Source organism: Ailuropoda melanoleuca, chromosome 2 (assembly GCF_002007445.2).
Source record: "Ailuropoda melanoleuca isolate Jingjing chromosome 2, ASM200744v2, whole genome shotgun sequence".
Lineage (NCBI taxonomy): Eukaryota > Metazoa > Chordata > Mammalia > Carnivora > Ursidae > Ailuropoda > Ailuropoda melanoleuca.
The window spans coordinates 3,481,697-3,499,394 of record NC_048219.1 but is presented as its reverse complement, the minus strand read 5'-3'; the positions used below and the strand labels follow the sequence as shown (position 1 = coordinate 3,499,394).

Genomic DNA, 17,698 nt, shown 5'->3' with positions numbered 1-17,698 from the left:
TGTGGACATGTCACATAAATGGAATCATGCAATCTGCTCTTTTGTGGCTGGCTTCTTTCATTTAGCGTAGTGTTTTCACAGCTCATCCATATTATTTATTTTAGATTTTATTTGAGAGAGAGAGAGCACAAGCCAGGGGGAAAGGTGGGCAGAGGGAGAAGCAAGCTCCCCACTGAGCAGGGAGCCTGATGCGGGGCTCAATCCCAGGACCCTGGGATGATGACCTGAGCTGAAAGCAAATGCTTAACTGACTGAGCCACCCAGGCGCCCCCACAGCTCAACCATATTAGAGCATACACACTATTACATTTCTTTTTATTGCCTGCTAATATGCAATTGCATGGCTAGACCACATTTGACTTATTCATTCATCCGTTGATGGACATAAGGGTTGTTTCCACTTTTGTCCATTATAAATAATGCTGCTATGAACATTCTTGTACAAATTTTTGTGTAGACACATGCTTTTATTTCCCTTGAGCACACATCCAGGAGTGGGATTGCTGGGTCATATGGTAACTCTAAGTTTACCCTCTGAGGACCTGCCAGATGGTTCTCCAACATGGCTGCTCCATTTTACATTCTGATTAGCAGTGCATGAGGGCTCCGGTGTGTCCACCTCCTCACTGGTATTTGTTTTTTGATGATAGCCATTCTGGTGGGTGTGAAGTGGTATCTCATGGGGAAGGCAAACTTTTTCTTAAGGGCCAGGTAGTAAGTAGATTCTATCATCTCTGTTCCGATTACTCATCTCAGACACTGTGGCATGAAAGCGACCATAGACAATATGTAAGTACACGAGCTTGGCTGTATTCCAATAAAATGTTATTAACTAAAATAGGTGCCAGCTCACAGGCTATAGTTTGCAGAACCCTGATCTTAAAAACAAACAAACACCTCTCCCCGCATCTACCTAGTTATTCTATATCCCCTTCTCTCGCTTTATTTTTTTTTATTGTACTTATTACTAATGACGATATGTGTGTGTTAGTTTTGCTTCTTGTCTGTCCACCATCTCTAGAGTGTCAGCTTCTTCAGGGTGGAGACCTTACTTGTCATGTTCATTGTTTGATACCCAGTACACCAGAGTGCCCGGCACATAGTACATACTCAATAAATATTTGTTTGTTTGAATGAATGAATGAATGAATGAATGAATGAATGAAAGAAACACCATTTCCAGGTTTACAAATGACCTCTTCTCAATGTCTTCATCTTTAAAATTTTAAAAGAAGGTGACAGGCCCTGGAGCTGGAACCTCACACATCATGAGATCTGATGTCAAGCAGACCTAGGCGAGACTCAGCTACACTGTCCTGAGTGTAGCTGATGCAAGAGGTGAGTGAGGCAGTGTCTCCAAGAAACCAGGGCTGGGGCTGACCTCTTAGCCTGCACTTAGCCTGGCCCATCTGTCCTTTTGTTCAGATGACCCCCTCCTCCTTCGTCTCTACACACTGACAGTCAAAGGATAGACCAGCGCTGGACAGAGATGGGCTGTTTCCCAATCTTTGTTATTATTGCCTGAAAGCTGTCCTTCGGGGTATCATACCTGGAGAACGGCACTGTAATTAGGCAACATGAAGGTCAAATTAAAAATAAACTTGTGTCCCATGACCACAGAGGAAGACTGTGTTTGAGGCCTTAATCCTCCACGCCCCCCTCCCCCAACATCCTTGTCATGCTCCTAATTCTTTCACACTTAGTCACAAACACACTGCTGGGGGAGAGCAGAGCCTTGGCTGGGAGGGGACTCGGCTCATTTCTGATTGAAGCAAGTGTGGTCGACACGGCAGGGTGTCCACCTAATAGCCAATCCTGCTTCCTTGCCCACTGAACCCCAGATCAGTTCCAATGGCAATGTGACCAGCCCCCCAGGAGGTGAATCCTCATTGGTTTAAGCCAGTTGAGGGTATGTCCATGCCCTTTGCTAGGGATTGGTCAAGGGATAGACGTGAGCCAGCACTGGCCAATGGGATGCAAGTAGGGAGACCAACTAGACAGATTTGCCCAGGACTAAAGGGGTTCCCAGAACCTGCAAATTTCAGTATAAGCCAGAAAAGTACCAGACAAACCAGAACAAGTTGCTCATACAGAGTATAAGGGGAAGCCGGCAGGGGGCTTTGGGAAAGATACTTCTTGGAGGAAAAGAGAGACAGGAAAGGAAAAAAAGTTCTTCCTGCCTTGGGAGAAGTCCCGTGAGGAGGGGAAGCTTGGGCAGCCGTACTGCGATTCTGTAGGAAAATATCACGGATGCCCTGAGGATGGCGGAGGGCAAAAACAAGCCCCAGTTCCTTGACCCCATCAACTGAGGCACTGAGGCATCCCGGGGGCTACCTGTCTCAGATTTCTTGTTACCTGAGCAGTAGCAATCCTTACGGGTGAAACCCTGTTGGCTGGATTTTTCTGTTACTTGCAGCTGAACACATCCCGACAGATACGGGAGGGTCCTCCTCTCTCTTGCTACCTTGCCCTTCCATAGGCTGGATGGCAGCAAGCCTGCGCGTCATGAGGCACTCTTGGGTTGGCACAGGCTTGGCGCCCTGGGCGGGGAAGTAGGGACAGCCGGAAGATGTTCGGAGTGAGCCAGCAAGTGTGATAAAAAGCGTATGTGCGTTGGCTGCTTTGGGAGGTGACCCAGCGACCCAGGGATTTCCAGTGTGGTGCAAGCGCTCCGCGGGGTCTGCGGGATCATGTGACAGCAGAGGAAATGAAGGCTCAGAGACGGTGACTCATCTGAAGCCACACCAGTTAGTTTGAATCTCCCATCCAACGTGCATGCTCTTTCTCTTCACAGCACTGTCTTGGTTACACCACCAAGAAGGGATACTTACTGGAACATTCTTGGGGATGGGGAGATCAGTTTCCATGACACACCCAGCCCGTCATTGGTCAGCACTGACTGTTCTTCTCAATAGGGCCAAATCTGATTTTTTAAAAGATCTGTTTATTTATTTGAGCAAGAGAGAGAGTGGAGGGGGCAGAGGGAGAGGGAGAAAGAGAATCTCAAGCAGACTCCCTGCTGAATGCAGAGCCCAAAATGCAGCTTGATCTCAGGACCCCGAGATCATGACCTGAGCTGAAGGTTAACCAACCAAGCAACCCAGGTTAAGCAGTTTTTGAATCCTGATTTTGTCAGCCTCTATATGTGCTGTCTCTCTCAGTTTTGTGGGATCCTCATAGGAAATGCATCCCAATCATTAAAGAACTGTCACATGCGCTGGGGACAGAGGCAGAGTCCTTGGACCACTTCCTCCGAGCTAGCATCACCAAACACGGTAAGGGTGCCTGTTCTTTCAGAGGTACTGATACTCCCCCCTACCCTGTATTAGAATTCTTTGGAGCAACAGAACCAATATGATGCGCATATGTACAGAAAGAGATTTATTTCAAGGGATTGGCTCACACAATTGCAGAGGCTTGATGAAGCTGATGGGTGGGAGATTCAGAAAATAAATTGCCCTTCGAGTTCAAAGGCAGGCTGCCACAGAACCAGAAAGAGCCAGAAAGTGCAGATGAAGTCCAAAGGCCATCTTCTGGAGAATTCCCTCTTGCTCAGGGGAGGTCAGCCTTTTGTTCTATTCAAGCTTTCAACTGATTGGATGAGGCCCACACACATTATGGAGGGCAATCGGCTCTATTCAAAGTCCATTGACTTAAATGTACGTTCATCCAAAAACACCCTGGCAGAAACATCCAGAATCATGTTTGACCAAATACCCGGGCATTGTGGCCCAGACAAGTTGACACATACAATTAACCATCATCCCCCTTCTTGCTCTCACAGCGGGTTCCTTAGAACACGTCACTCTGACCTGTGATCTCTCATCAGACTGTGAGGTTCACAGGGACTCCCCTTGATCTCTGTACTCTTACTACCTGGCACACAGCCAGTGCTCAATTAATAATAATAGCTAGCATTTATCAAGTTCCTACTGTGTACCCAGATTGCCCTAAGCATTTTATTAACATTAACTCATTTAACCCACATAAAGCTGGTCCTTTTATTAACCTCCAGATAAAGATCTAGAAGTCCCAAGAAATTAAGTAATGTGCCCAATGTCATGCTTCTAGTAAGCAGCGGAGCCAGAATTCAAGCCATAGAGTTACAGCCTTGAATCCACCATCTTAATCCTAGTGGATGAGGCCAAGGTCAAAACAGCATGTAGCTGCGAGGGGCAGCATAAGGCAATGAAAAAAACACAGGTTTAGGAATCAGACAGACCAGGCTACCTATCTCGGCTCTTCCATTTACTTGCTTTCTGTGTCTGTGCCTCACCGCGCTCTTCTCTACAATGTGGGTAACAGCAATGCCAGCTTCTCGGGTGGTTGAGGCTCGGCACTGTGCCCAGCACTGTTCCATTCAAAACCAGGGTATATTCTTGAGTGAGACCCGGCCACCGTTGACTCAGGAGGAATTTTGCTGAGCACCGACGATGTTCTAGGTACTTTACAGACATTTTCTTTACTTTAATCTTCAGATCAGCCCTGGGAGGGGTCTGAGTCCTGATCCCCCTTTTACAGATGGGCAAAGGAAGTTTGGAGCACTCATGAGTCACCTAACTAGGCTGGGACAACCCATTGTCCCGACACATTGCAAGACCTGTGCTCTCGCCTCTATCCCAGGAATCATAAGCTCAGGGGGGACTGTGGGAGCCATTCGTAAATGAGTAAAGCAGACCAGCTGTGTGACATAAGGTGGAGAGGTGGGGACTCTGGTGACCTGGAGCTCATGCCCTATCTTGTAGTGGCAGCCACTACTCATCTCCAACTGACTCATGTTGTTCAGAAATGTGCTTGGGCTGTTGATTTTTAACAGAGTGAGGAGGAATCTGGATTTTCTATGCAGTCCCCTTATTTTGAATGTTGACAACGAATTTAAAAACAAACAAGCCAATGAGCTACTTACTATGCTAACCACAAAACAAACCTGTGAACCAGGTGCGGCCCCTGAGCCCCCAATTGGCAACCTCTGACCCTCCCCCACACTATTGGCTCATTTCTGTGTCGTGTGTGGCAGTTGGTTCCCTCACAGAGCTCACAGTTTATCTGGAGACCAAAGTGCACGAGCAGATTAGAAAGCCAGACAACCTGTCCTCCACTGCGCCTGTCCCATGCCCCGCCCCCGCAGCTTCCTCAGGTGCCATTCCAGTCACCTCCCTGTCACAGGAAGGGCTGGCTTGTGGGGGAGGGGAAGAGACAGGGCCTGGGGTTACACTGCAACCTGCGGGGAGCAGATGGGAGCAGTCCTCTGCACCTGGGAGTCTTAGAACTGTGCATCTACCTGCTGCACCAGGGCCCCCCTGGATTCCAGACCGGGAGGCTATCCGCTACAAGAGGACCTTGGAGGTCATCCAGGACAACCCCAATCAGATCACTAATGTCAGAGCAGTAACTCACACATTTTGATTGCTTTTCTTCTTTGATCCCCCAACAACGAGGTTAAATGGGAGCCACTATTACCCCCATTTTTCAGATGGGGAGACTGAGGCTTAGAAGGGTTAAGTAACCGTCCCAGGGTATCACAGCACATAAATTGCAAAGCCAAGATTCACACCTAGTCAGCGTGACCGACCCAAGAGCCAGTACTGCGAGCGATCAGCCCACGCTGCCAGCCTGAGCCACACTCCACCGACTGCTTGATCCCTCGCCACTCCTACCAAGAATCCTCAAGGCTCGGCTCACGTGTCCAGTGACAGGCTCACTACCTTTCTCTTTTATTAGCCATAGCTACACTCACCCAGCACTAACCAGGTGCTAGGCCTCGCACTACCCATTTTTTTATGGTTTTTCTTTTAGATTTATTTATTTGTGAGAGAGAGAGAGAGAGAGAGAGAGAGCATGAGTGGGGGAAGGGCAGAGGGAGAGGAAGAGAATCTGAAGCAGACTCCCCACTGAGCGCAGAGCCTGAGGACTCAGAACTCAGGGCTCAGTCTCACGACCCTGAGATCATGACCCGAGCCGAAACCAAGAGTTGAGCACCCGGGTGCCCCTGCACTAGGCATTTTAAAAATGTTTTACATCATTCCATCCTTATCGGTCCTGCATGCTTCATATTATAGCCATTTTACATATGAGAAAACCAAGTTTTAATGCAATGAAAGAACTTGCCCAAGGTTACAACATGAGTTAGGGACAGATTGAGATTCAAATGCATCTCTCTCTCTCTCTTTTTTTTTAATCTCAGACTGAACGCCTCTCTTGGTTTTGGGGGGAGAAAATTCTGTCCCTTGAAGTAATGGCCCCTAATTCCTAGTTCTCCCAGCCCTCTTCCCCAGATGCCCTCTTCAGATGTTTGAGGGTAGACACTTGTACCCCTTGAGTCTTTTTTTAATAACAGAGTTGATATTCTGGCTCCTTCCACTGTTCCCCATAAATGTGGTTTTGTGGTCCTCCCTCAGCCATTATTTTGTTCATTCTCCTATGGATAAATTACAATTTCCCCATGTCCCATTCAAAGTTCTAACCCCAAATGGAACACAGGACTCCCGACATGGGCAGAAGGACTATCACCTCCCTCACTGAACATATAGTACTTCTATCAACGCAGCTCAAAACCCAATGAAGCATCTTCCATGTATAAAGGGCCTGGTATATAGAGAGTGAACTGTCAGCAACTTTCCAGCCCTCTGGGAATTTACATCTTCCCGCTGAGCTAAGGAAGGAGGCAGAGTCACAGGTCACTTGATGAAGTTTATAAAAATTTTATTTATTTATTTTAGGGGGGGTGGGACATAGGGACAAGTAGATTCCCTGCTGAGTATGTAGCCTGATGTGGGGCTCAATCTCATGACCCCGAGATCAAGACCTGAGCCAAAACCAAGTGTCAGACGCTGAACCAACTGAGCCACCCAGGCACCCCAACTTGGTGAACTTTAGACATAGATCCTAAAATATCAGAGCTGGTAGGGCCCAATCCCCTCCCACCCTTTTTTTACTGATGAGGAAACTGAGCCCAGAGAAGGGCAGTGACAGACCCAAGATTCCACAGTGAGACAGAATCAACTTCTGCCTTTCTCAGAACCTCAGGTTGAGGTAAGCGCCGGGAAGAGGGATGTAGACTGGGATGAAAATACCACCCTTTGGAATGTTGCTGTGTAGTGGACACACGCTAGTCCTCCTTCCCCAGAGCTTTGGTCAGAAATGCTGGTCTATTCCAGGTGTGACCACCAGGTGGCGGAGGGGCACCAGAGAGAGGCACGGAAATCAAAGGTGGGTGGGTACCTTCCTCATTCACAGAAATGTTCCTTGGCTTGCGGGAACGGTGAGGTGGGAAAAGCCTGTGCTTGCTCTGGGCGGGCACTCCGGCAACTGCATACATTACAAATGTATACAGAGGTGAATTCTGCCTCAAGCTTCGGGCAGTTGCTAAAAGCTTGGACATAGGTATCCCACAGACTTGTAGGAAATCTAGCTCCCCTTTGCCGCTTTATCAGGTCACCTCCCTGACACCTGGCCTCCGACACATAGAGTGGGTGCAAGATAAGGGCTTCATTTCCCAGGGCTCTACACAAAGCTGGAGTTGCTGGTGGTCCCTTCCTGGCTGGTCCCTCTCCCAGGTGGATGATGGGCAAACCCCCCCACCCCGACCACCCCCTCCTCGCAAGGAAGCCTCCATCAAATGGCAGGAAGTCTTTGCTGCCACCTGGAGAAGGTGAAGGTGAGGCTAATGTCACCTGACGGCCTCACAGTCCAGCTTAGGCCTGGCCACTCATCCACACATTGGTCCATCTCATATCACACAGGAAACTATGTGCGAAGGCACTGTTTGGGGCCTTGGGGGGCCAAGGATGCCTGAGAGGAAAGAGAGGGTTGGAGGAGTAGGCTGGGCCTTGGGAGCTAAACCAAGCTATTGACTTTGAACTTTAAACTGGGAACAACAGGAACTACTGAAGATTATTCATCAGGGGTATGACTTGTGTAGATAAGTGTGGAGAGCAATCACTCTGGCTGTGGATGAAGGGAGGAATGGAGGTGGGGGAGCCTGGAGGCAGAGAGACCAACCATGGGGCTGAGCAAAGAAGAGATGCAGGCTGAACTCAGGTGACAGTGACGGTGGCAGATTTTTCAACCACTCGGAGCTTCTGATCAGCTTGAGGCACCCCAGGGAAACTTGTCTGTCTTGCCCATGAGCTAGTTCCCCCAGTATAAGGGGCTGCCCAGAGGCCAGGCAGGAGGAAGAGGGGGTCCTAGCAAAGGTGTTTCCTAGATCCTTGATGAAAACATCCTGGCAAGAGAGAGGTTGGCTGAAAAGAGAGACAAGATCCTGGGTCCGGTTGGAGGGGAGAGGCAGTGTAGACTAATGGTTAGGAACACGTGATGGCATCAGACAGATCTCTTTTATGTCCCAGCTCTGTCACTTCTTAGCTATGTGTCTATGGAGACAGGTCACTTTGCTTCTCAGACCCTCAGTGTCCTTTTCTGTAAAGTGTGATTCTGAATAGGGCTCCCCCCAGTGAAGCTGTTGGGGGGGCTGGACAAGGTAATGTGTGTAAAGTTCAGCACCGTGCTCGCCACCCACCACGTGGAACCCTAAGGGGGAATTTCAGGTCTTCAATCTCCCCTCAAAAACAGAATCTGTTGCTGTGACACGGTGGTCATTCTGGCTCTGCGGCACCTTTCCAGCCCAGGGTGTCTCCAAAAATGGGCCTGCCCGGGCTGCACACCACACTGAATTGAGCCAAGGGAATTCCAGCCAGAAGCAGGGAAATGATGATTTGATCAGCCCCGGGGCCACATTCTGGGGGAAATGTACCATTTCTGTTCTACTTTTTGAAGCATCGAAAGTTAGTCTCCTTACTCCAGGGGTCTCAGGCAAGATTCCTTGTTTTATTGTCTTGGGTTCTTATTTTGTGGGTACTCATGCACTACAGTCTTCCCATAGTTTCAGTTATTACGGCAAGTGCTTTGTAGAATTCTTTCATGTAATCTTTATGACAACTCTCTTAGGTAGGTCCTGTTTGCTATTGTGTCCACTGTGCAAATGAAGAAACTGGCTTAAGGAGGTTAACAAATGTACCTGGGTCTGTTTAATACCAACCCCTTTGCTCCTTGCGGTGATACTTACCGGTCCTGTGGACAGGTCAGCAGAAAGAGACGAGGTTACCCTCAAGTGACCTGCCCCCAGTGTTCCCCAGTGAGTAGGATGCCAAAGTTTGTCTGGTCCGAAAACCAATAAGAGAAATAACCATGTGACCCACGGCCCAACAGATGCCATAAAACAGCCCACCTTATTAGTTGGGGGGAGGCTGTCTCTTGTACAATGCATTCCTCTGAGAGTTTAGTGTAGAGAAAAATTTCTCTCCCAAGTCACTAAACTAATTCTTCCCATCAGACTATAGTAATAGCTAATTCCTACACAGAATTTACTATATGACAGGTCTGTTATAAGAACTGAGTATGCTTTAACTCATTTAATCCTCCCAACGACTCAAAGAAAGGGGTTATTCTATTATCCCCATTTTTCAGAGGAAGAAACAGAAGCACAGAGAAGTCAAATAACTGCCTAAGGTCACATTACTAGTATGAGGTTGACTTGGACTTCAAAACAACAGTCTGGCCCCAGGTTTTGTGTGCTTGACTACATGTTTGCTACTTCCCATATAATTTGTAAACTCATCTTCTTTCCCTTTTTGCTTTGACTGCCAGGAAACTCAGCTATGGTTTTTTTTGTTTTGTTTAAAGATTTTATTTATTTGTGTGAGAGGGAGAGAGCCCAAGCAGGGGTAGCAGCAGACAGAGGGAGAAGCAGACTCCCCGCTGAGTAAGGAGCCCAGTGCAGGACTTGATCCCAGGACCCTGGGATCATGACCTGAGCCAAAGACAGACACTTAACCAACTGAGCCACCCAGGCACCCCTGTTTTGTTTTTTGTTTTTGCTCTACCACAGTGCTATCCTTAGGAAACTTAGCCTAGTATTTCTGCTATAATTAGTCAATTTTTCATCTTTCTTCCCTTCTTCTCCACTCTCCTTTGGTCCAGGCTTTCCTTACTTGTTGATTCTTGCTCTTTAATTATCCGTCAAATAGCCTTGAGGCTGCAATGGAAACTACTCCAAAACGCTTTGGGGAATAGGCAGGACAGAATGCATCAATTACATGAACAGAGACAATTTCCGATCCGCTGAGCCGACTGGACACAGTTGGTGCTAGATGGTTCTTTTGACCATCTTCCGTGTGATCGACACCATGTTCCACGATGTGGACTATATAACAATGAACCCAAGTTAGTCCAGTGTTAAATTATGCTAACTGCTGTAATAGAGAAATCCTGAAATTTCAATGCCTAAATAGAGTGGAAGTTAGTTCACTGTGTACCCCATTCAGTCAAGTGACTGAGTGAGACCCAGGGTGACCAAGCCTCTGCCACATTCAGTGTGTGTCTTCTGAGGTCACCCTGGTGCTGGCATCCAGCTGGCAGGTGATAGAGAAAAGGTAGAGCTCTGAGAAAGCACACATACTTCTTAACTCAGCTTTGGCCTGGCTGGGGCACACATTGTCTCTGCCCACACCCCATTGGTGAAAACTAGTCATGTACTTAATTACAAGGGGTGCTAGAGAACGTAGTCTGGGCTGCTTTTCTCTGAAACAACTCTACCCATGGAGGGTGAACATCTTTGGTGAACAGCTGACATCATTCAGAAGGAACTGAACAATTTTGAACCATCAATCCTAATAAAATGGCTAAGAATACCATGTAATATATATTGTAGCCACGAGGAGGGAAATGGTCCTCCTTTATTAATAGGGACCCAGGAGCAAAATGCAGTATTTACATTTTGGACTGAAAATATTTGTCCAACAGGAGAATGGGCCACTATGGGAGAGAGAGAATTCATCACGCTAGAAGGAGTCAAACAGATGCTGGAATTTTCACTTGGCTGAAGGTTCTTAGAAGAAGTCAAACTAGATGCCTCCTACCAGTCCTTCTAACTTTGAGCTTCCGTGCTGGGCTCCATGGTCATCTCTGAGCACCTATTTTGTGCCAAGCTCTAGGTACCCCACCTTTGGGGACCAAAAACAAATGAGACAAGGTTCTGGCCCTCGGGTTACTCTTCTGTGACGTGTTGAAGCAGGATAGAGGAATGGTCTGAGCTCTGGAAACGGGAGACTGGAGTTTAATTTCTAACTATTGATTTTAGCTGTGTGACATTGGAGAAACCACTTGACCTCCCTGGTTCTCAGTTTTCTCATTTCTAAAACAGGAACAATGTTATCTTCATAGCTTCTGAGAAGTTCAATGACACAATTATATTTAGAGCATTTGTAACACAGTGAAATGCAGTAAGCACTTTATTTTATTCCGAGTAATATGTTAATGATGACCTTGGGTAGGTCATTTCAATTCTGTAAGCCCCAGCTTTCTCATCCATAGGCTGGAGTTACGCACTCACACCACGGGGCTGGCATCTTTCTGTGTTGCGGGGTCTGCGGTCTGCCGTTTCATCTCTCGGCTTCCTCCCGGGGTAAAGTGGGTCACATCACACCCAGCTCGTAAGGACTGAAAGATTGTGGATGGCAGTCAGCACCTTCCGGCAGAGAGGAGGAACCTGAGTTAACAAGGACGCGATTTCCTGGCTGCGCTCCCCGGGAAGGAGGTTTGTGCTGGGTCCCATCCCCCGGCGGTCCTGCTCAGGAAACGTGGAGAGAAAGCCAGGAACCAGGCCTGCCAGGCCCCGGGCCCCTGAGCGCCTTCCCTCCTCCCTGGCCCTCGACTGCAGGAAGCCGGCTGGCGGGCACGCCCTGCCCGTTGGGTGGGAAAGGCCGCGAGCGCGCCCCGCACTGCCGGCTTCCCAGGCCGGCGGCGCGGAGCTGTCACTGCGGCAGGCGCGCCGCCTCCGCTGCCGCCCGCACTCCCGGCGCAGCGTGCCGGCAGGTTCCCATTCGCCGAGGCTGAGCCCCGCAGGAGCCGCCGCCGCGTCCCGCCCGGCTCGGAGCCCACGCCGCTGGGGCTGGGCTGGGGGAGGGAGAGGTCGCTGAGGCCTGAGGGTTTGTAGGTGAGTGGTCCAAGGTCGCGGCTCCCGCACAACAAGGCCGGGGTAGACCCCCGCGGCGGGGGACCCGCGCGGTCGGCTTGACCCTTAAGTGTGCGCCTTCAGTCTGCGGTCCTGGTCCAGGTTCTTGAGGGGTTCAGGGGGTTCAAGAACAGGAGGTCTGACTCTGGGGGCACCCAGAGGTCTGTGAAACTCTTGATTTCGCGCGTAACATGTTGTGTATTGCATTTTTGCTCGGAGTTTTAAAGGTGTCAGTGACCCAAAAAGGGTTAAGAACCGTAGCTTTCCAAGGTCACGGGTTCCGCACTGGGGACTCCAGCTTTCTGAGGACTTGAGGTTCCTCGACAGCCTGTAGCACCTTGAGAATATCTCTGCAGGGCCCTACTGCTACTTTGGTGGGACTTGGGTTCTCTATGGGATCCCAGGATCTTCCTCCTGGAACTTGAGAATCTTTCTATAGCGTGTCTGGGGTCTGCTTGGGGATTTGAGGTTCCTATGGAATCCTGGAGTCTCTTTCCAGAGGTTCTGAGAATCTGACTCTAAGGTCCTATGTTCCTCCATGGTGTCAGTTCTAAACCTGGGCCTCAGGATGCCCTGAAAGCATAGCCAAGATATTGCACGTGTAATTACTAGGAGAGGTTTCAAAGATGTTACCAGATTCTCACAGGGGTGTCTGATCCCCAAATCTGGGAAAAGCATTGCTTTAGAGCATCCAGTGTAAAACACTTTATGCCTCTTTCACCAATAAGAGCCAGGGAAGAATAAGATGCAGGAGATAGAAGGCAGTGTTCTTTAGAAGGCACAGCACGGGCTTTGGAGGCAGGGGTTCCTAGGTTAAAATCCCAGCTTTTGTGCTTAGCAGCTGTGTGACCTTGAGCAAATTTCTTCATCTTTCTGAGCCTCAAGGCCACCTCCTCCAAGAAACCTTCCCCGTGTCTTGGATTCAGTTAGGTTCCCCCTCCACATCCCCCAAACCTGATGCTCTCTGGTGCTTAATGCAATTGCTTTTAAGTAACGAGTTGTGTTTAATGTTATTTTGTCTCTCTACCCCATCAGCCATTCTCCAAGAAAGCAGGACCTTTTTCTGTCTTATAGGGTGTGCCATGCCTGGCACATGTTAGGCCCTCAGCCATTTATTATGAAATAAATAAAAGAGGGAGGGAATGAAGGGCTGCATGCCAGATGCTGCACTGGGGGCAGAAAGGGATCAGAAATGACTAAATGTCGTTTCTGTCCTAGAGGAGGTCCCAGGCTGGTGGGGGTAATGAGTACCTGTAAAGAACCCTAAATGTGCTAATGGGGGTAAACGCTAATGGGAAAAGCACCAAGAGATCTAAAGATGAGTGAGACTCAGTTCCTCGAGAGTTGATGGAACCACTTTGTATTATGTGTTATGACTTACGAAGCGTATAACTGACATAAAATGTCTGGGTAAACCCTTATCTTGCAGAGATGGGGATACTGCTGCTGAGAAGAGTTCAGTGACTTGGCCAAGGCCACCCACACAATAATGGCTGCCCAAGGACATAAGTGATTCGCTTTGGAATTCAGCCCACATCCTTTAGGAAATGGGCTTTGATGTTGTGAAGGTCTTGGTTTAGATCCCACTAGATGTGAGACTTTGGGCAAGTTACTTTACTACCTGTGAGCCTTGTTTTCCTAATCTGGTGGGAATAATGACCTCCGTAACCTATAAGAGATGGCATCTGTAAAGTGCCCAGTATGATGCTTGGTTTACAGTAAAGGATCCGTGTTTGTTGAATGAAGGAATGAAATACACATCTTGGTGGGTGGCCTGCAAGGTGAAGGGACTGGAAATCATGCAATTGAGGTGACAGGAGGAGAAATTGAGGATGATTTTGTCCCTTTCCACTCTCACTTTCTGTGATTCCTATGAAACTTAGCACTGGCCTCACCCACATTGTTATAATGTATTGTTTGCAACCAACAAAAGTAAACCAACACCAGCTTGGTTAGCTTTCCTTTTATACGTATCTTTACTGCATTTTTTCTGATGACCACATAACGTATGCTCCTTGTAAAAATTTAAATTACAGAAAAGATATCAGGAAAAACAAAGTGCAAGTTTGGGCACAGTAGACAAAAGATGCTGACATAGTGTTATTGTTTGGGAGGGGCACAGGACAAGCAGCAAAGAAATTCTTCCTACTTTTAAGTTTTTCCTACTGGCCTGGCCATGGCTTCTGGAAGTTTTGTTAGGAGTCTTGCCTTTGGCCGTAGCATTGAAAGTTCAAGTGTAGATAAGGGCTGGAGAGTGGGGAGGAGGAGAGAATTGTCTGGGCAGGGGCTTTCCCTGGAATGAGATGGAAACTGTGGAACTTTCTATGACAGTTTGCAGCTGGTTCAGATGCCCACTGTTGATTGCCTTGTAGCTGTGTTTTCATCCCCCTCTTAGTAGAGCCTCTTTGGAAAGTTCCTGCTATCACACACACACCACACAGAAAGGCAAATCAGAAAGAAAAAAGGTGAGAGCACCCAATTTCATTCTCTATAGTCTCCATTTTTATGTATGTACTGAGCATAGAAGTTATAACCGTGAGATCCCACTACACCTATAATTCCGTACCTTACTCTTACTTTTTTTCCTTTTTTAAAGTTTATTTATTTAAGTAATCTCTACCCGCAATGTGGGGCTTAAACTCAGGAGTCACGTGCTCCTCCTACTGAGCCAGCCAGGTGCCCCAGACCTTTTCTTTTTTCACTACAATTTCTTCCTTCCTTAAGAGAGCTATCAGTCTCCAAACACTAGGATGCATATTTGTAACTAAGCATTCTATTGCATTGTGGAAGCCTTCTCCACTGTTGTCTGGTTTTGGCATATTGTCACATGTCCCTTGATAGCCATTCCGAAGTTCTCTGGGAAATGTGGGTTCAAAACTGTGCAACTGTACAGACCATTATGAGGGCTACGATTTACATAGTACAAAAATCAGAGTACTGAGTCAATGGAGAAATGAAACCAAACTACCAGTCTGATGAAACCAAACTATCAAACCAAACTGTCCACCAGGTATTTTGATCTTTTACGGCAAAATTGCCTGAGGGTTATGTGGTGGAGATGTTTGCAGCAGAATTGCCTTGCAGCGAAAGTACCTAGAACCAGAAATCTACCCCATTCCTGTTACTGACTGAGATTCTTGAGGTCAGGACTCCCTGTCCGCCCTACTTCGGGCCCAGAGGCCAGCACAGGACAGGCCTTACTGGGACTAGTAACAGCAGCCACCATATCAGGGCGTGAACGAAGTGCTGGGCTCCGAACTAAACTCTTCCACATGTTATTTCATTTAATCCTCACAGCCACTATGTAGGAGATAGGTACTATTATTATTCCCATTTCTCAGATGAGAGGCTGAGGTGCCATCTTTCAGTTGAAAGCCCAAGGTCACACAATTGGTAAGTGACAGAACTGAGATTTGCATGCTGAGCTTTTCTGTGCCCAAACTTTTGCTGTGAATGAATGAATACATGATTGATGGGCTCGTGGATCTTCGAGAGAAAGTTCTGTCTTCAGAACCTCCCCTGTATGTCCTGGGTTCTCTCTGCCAGTGGTTTGCAATGCTTGGAATCGGCATCCCCACGCAGGAGAACTCAGGAAAGGCCTTTTCTTTGCCTGCAGCAGTCCTGTGGCCATGCCTACTTTTCATGGGAAGTGGCATTTTTGAATCTCCTTTTCTAAAAATAAGCTGCATTTTGTTAGGGGCCCTTGAGAACCAGCCCAGGCATTTCAGGACAGCCATTTGCCTGTCTGCAGCTCAGGAAATTAATCAGAACCCCAAAGCCCTTTCCCTCTTCCCACAGGCCAGCACTCTGGAAACGCCCAGGGCCTTGCTGCAGCTCTCCTCAAGGACTGCAGAGATGCCAAGGGCAGTTGAACACAGATCTATCTCTTTGTCAGAGAAGCAAGAGCAGAAAGGCACGAGGGAGAAATGGGTCAGCGCTGCTGCAAATAACTTGAAGAGAGAACTCAAAGCTGTCCCCCACTTGAACGGGTGCTGAGTGACAGAGACACCCTGGGGCGTCAGATGTGACTCTGCAGAATCCCCCTGGGGTTTAGAAACTGGAATGTTGGTTTCTGTTCCAATGGCAATGTTCTGCAGGCCTCTTTCAGTGAGCCTCGTCCTCTCTTGGGATCTCCAAGTCTAACCCCATGAAACGACTGGGAGGATTATCACTAGGGGTGCTATGTGCTGTTAGGAGCTGGAAATAATATTGATGATAATGATGAAAATAAGAATGACAACTACATCATTTCTGGAACACTCGGCCCGGTGCTTTCCACACAGTGTTTTATGTAATTACAGAACAAACACTGAAAGGACTATATTAATATCCCCTATTTTACGCATGAGAAGAATGAGACTCAGAGGGAGCTAGCATGGGCCAGAACATGGGTGTATAATTCCAGGGTTTTCTGGCACCACAAAACATGCGTGGTTTCTGACCTCAAGGAAGTGAGGAAGTGCTTAGAAACAAACAGGAGGTCCATTTGACACAAGTTAAAATGTGTTCATGCCCGCCTGAGAGTTAAACACAATGCCCAGGTATTCGGGTGTTGAGAGCAGGGAGAGTGGGGTCCTCATTGGGGGAAACTAGCAGGAGTTGTAAGTTGAGATGAGACAGCAGGGGAAGAGCATGAGCCATGGGGCAGATGTGGGAAAGCAGTGGGTGTGCGAGTGGAAGTTTGGATAAACTTTACAGTGTGTGTATGTGTGTGTGTGTGTGTGTATAAAGGTAGGAAGAGAACAGACCAGGCCAAGGTTTTGGCCCTTACTCCGCAGGCAATGAGGAGCTTACACAAGAGATGTCTCAAGAGACCAGCTCTGCTGCTGCAGTCGGAGAGGTAGCAGCCCTCAGCGCATCTGTGTCCTGGCTTGTGAATGCAGCTCTGTGCCAGCATGTGGGAGGGCAGCTATGGGGAGAGAGTATCTGTGGCTGTGGCCTGTACTATGCTGGGTGTGGGGTTAGGGCTCCCTTCAAAGGGTCTCCTCCCTACTTCTCTGGGTCCTAGGTACCTTGCACATAGTAGCTCCACCAGAAATGTGTCATAGAATTATTGGAGGGACTTTTGAGAACATCTGGTCGTCACTCCTTCCCATCTTAAGGTAAAAGTGAGGAACATAGATGGAAAAAGACTTGTCTAGGGTCACACGATGAATTAATAGCAGAGCTGGGACTGGAACCCGTGCCTCCACGCTGAGCGCCTTTTCCACATTTGCTGAGTAATAGAAATAGTATTCGTTGAGTGATTACTCCATACCAGGCCCTGGGCTAAACACCTTTACATGGATTATCTCATTTAATCCTCACAACCCTCCTGGGAGTGCCCCTCTTGAAAGCAGGACATCTTTCTTGTCTGCCGATTCGATTTCGCACAGCGCCTAGCACAGGCCCGGAGCACCTAGCTAGGCAAGCAAGAATAATTTGGTAAAGTCCAGGTCCTGGGAAGGGGGGTGGTTAAAGAACGGGGGGCGGGGCTGACCGGCAGCCCCGCCCCTCGATACAAGCCCCGCCTTCCGGGGGCGCTTACGTCACTCATGGCCCCGCCCCTCATTGTCAGTCCCGGGGAGCCGGAGGAGGCGCCGGCCGCCGGGAGCCGAGCGCCGGACCCCTCAGCGGGCGGGAGCGCAGGCCGGAGTCGCCGAGGTGAGGGGTCCGTGGGGACGGCGGGCGCGCGGCGCGGGAGGCTGG

At 48.5% G+C, this 17,698-nt stretch overlaps 1 protein-coding gene across 5 annotated transcripts in view; it reads left to right on the top strand.

Moving 5' to 3' along the window:
- The first annotated feature begins 11,770 nt into the window (after positions 1 to 11,770).
- Positions 11,771 to 17,698, top strand: part of LUZP1 (leucine zipper protein 1) — an 89,211-nt gene continuing 83,283 nt past the window's right edge. For 4 of the 5 annotated variants that reach the window (XM_034646211.1, XM_034646206.1, XM_034646215.1 and 1 more), the window contains exon 1: positions 17,538 to 17,653. The gene's annotated coding sequence lies outside the window, so the exon portion shown is untranslated. Of the gene's footprint in view, positions 11,993 to 17,537; positions 17,654 to 17,698 lie in introns of those variants that run through there. The other variant, XM_002919531.4, reaches the window with a different exon arrangement.